We start from the raw sequence: 2,166 nt of genomic DNA on the forward strand, positions 1-2,166 counted from the left end.
GTTGAGTTAGGTATTCCTCCTCTGTACTCTCTTGGTGCCCAGTAATAGCTAATATCAGTGTGCTCAGCAGGCTGTTATATACTTATCTGCGTACGTGCCTGATCCCCTCACAGAGTTAGGCACTACCTGAGGCCAGGACCACCTGGCACTCATTTCCATATTCTCAGCACCTAGTACTCTGCATTTGCTTATGCAAATACTCAACATATGTTAGTTGAATGACTTTCCAGAGATGAAGAAAGATTTTGGAAAGAGGTTGTTTATGCCAGACATTGATGGATGGGTTGGATTTTTTTTTAACATCTTTATTGGAGTATAATTGCTTTACAATGGTGTGTTAGTTTCTGCTTTATAACAAAGTGAATCAGTTATACATATACATATGTTCCCATATCTCTTCCCTCTTGCGTCTCCCTCCCTCCCACCCTCCCTATCCCACCCCTTTAGGTGGTCACAAAGCACCCAGCTGATCTCCCTGTGCTATGCGGCTGCTTCCCACTAGCTATCTATTTTACGTTTGGTAGTGTATATATGTCCATGCCACTCTCTCACTTTGTCACAGCTTACCCTTCCCCCTCCCCATATCCTCAAGTGATGGGTTGGATTTTGATCAGTATTTTTTCACTCCATACATGCCATATATATATATATATATATATATATATCATATATATGTAAAAGCATCCATGTATATCATATATGTACACATATATATATTACATATTTTCTGGAACCATTTGAAAGTAGGTTGAAGACAGCAAAACACTTCACTCCTCAATTTTCCAGCATCACTTAAGAATAAGACATTCTCTGACATAGCTATGATATCATTATCACATCTAAAAAAACTAATATCTAGGGCTTCCCTGGTGGCGCAGTGGTTGAGAGTCTGCCTGCCGATGCAGGGGACACAGGTTCGTGCCCCGGTCCGGGAAGATCCCACATGCCGCGGAGCGGCTGGGCCCGTGAGCCATGGCTGCTGAACCTGTGAGTCCAGAGCCTGTGCTCCGCAACGGGAGAGGCCACAACAGTGAGAGGCCGGTGTAACGCAAAAAAAACCCAAAAACTAATATCTAATATTTAGTTCATACTCAAATTTCTCCATTTGTCCCCCAAATATCTTTTATAGCTGTTTCAAATTTTTGGTCATTGATCTCATCAAGTGTTACATATACATGAGGCTGTTGAGTCTCCTTAATCTCTTTTGATTTAGACCAGTCCCCTCACATTTTATTTTTATTTATGGTTTTCATGACACTGAATTTTTGAAGAGTTGCAGCCGGTTTTCTTAGCTAATTTCCCACATTCTGGATTTGCATGATTGTTTCCTTATGATTAGATTCGGATTAAACATCTTTTTTTTTTTTTAGCTGCACCATGCAGCTTGCGAAATCTTAGTTCCCTGACCGGGGATCGAACCTGGGCCCTCGGCAGTGAAAGTGCAGAGTCCTAACCACTGGACCACCAGGGAATTCCCTAAACATCTTTAAAAAGAATACTATATAGGAGATGTTATGTGTTTCTTACTGCATCACATCAGAAGGCACATAACATCAGATTGTCCCACTGTGTTAAATCTGACCTCTAGGTTAAGGTGACGGCCACCAGGTCTTTCTATTGCAATGGTACAGTTTCCTCTTTGTAGTTAATAATCAGTGGAGAGATTCTCTGAGACCATATGAATATCTTAGCATCTGTTGATAATCAGAATCCTTGCCTGAATTGGGGTTGCAAAATGGTGCTTTTGCTAATTGTCCATTTTTATTAGCTGGCATTCTCTGTCAAGCAGAAGTCTTCACTGCATCTCATGTGCTCTCCCACGGCCATCTTCTGACTACTTTTCCTGCCTCCAGTCTGGCTCACTCCACTCCGTCTGCTGCCAGAAGCAGCATACTTAATTGCAAATCTGGACACATCCATGCCCTGTTTAAAATCCTTCAGGGATAAGCTCAAATCTGTGATCTGGCTCCTGCCTACCTCTTTGGGTTCACCTGCCTCTGCACTCCCTCATGTACTCCACTCACTTCTCCAACCATAGCACCCTACTTCACACCCCTGGACCTCTGCACCCCCTAGTCCCTCAGCCTGCGAGACCTTCCCCCCCCCTCCAACTTCATCGGACCTCCCCCACCTCCACTTGTTTTTCCGGCTCTGGCTCACGCCTCA

The 2,166-nt window shown here is 43.5% G+C and overlaps 1 non-coding gene across 1 annotated transcript; it reads right to left on the reverse strand.

The window, feature by feature from the left end:
* Positions 1-1,398: 1,398 nt before the first annotated feature.
* Positions 1,399-1,471, reverse strand: TRNAE-UUC (transfer RNA glutamic acid (anticodon UUC)). Its single transcript has one exon. It is a non-coding gene; the product is annotated as a tRNA-Glu (tRNA).
* Positions 1,472-2,166: the final 695 nt, after the last annotated feature.

Source organism: Phocoena phocoena, chromosome 14, assembly GCF_963924675.1.
Source record: "Phocoena phocoena chromosome 14, mPhoPho1.1, whole genome shotgun sequence".
Classification (NCBI taxonomy): domain Eukaryota; kingdom Metazoa; phylum Chordata; class Mammalia; order Artiodactyla; family Phocoenidae; genus Phocoena; species Phocoena phocoena.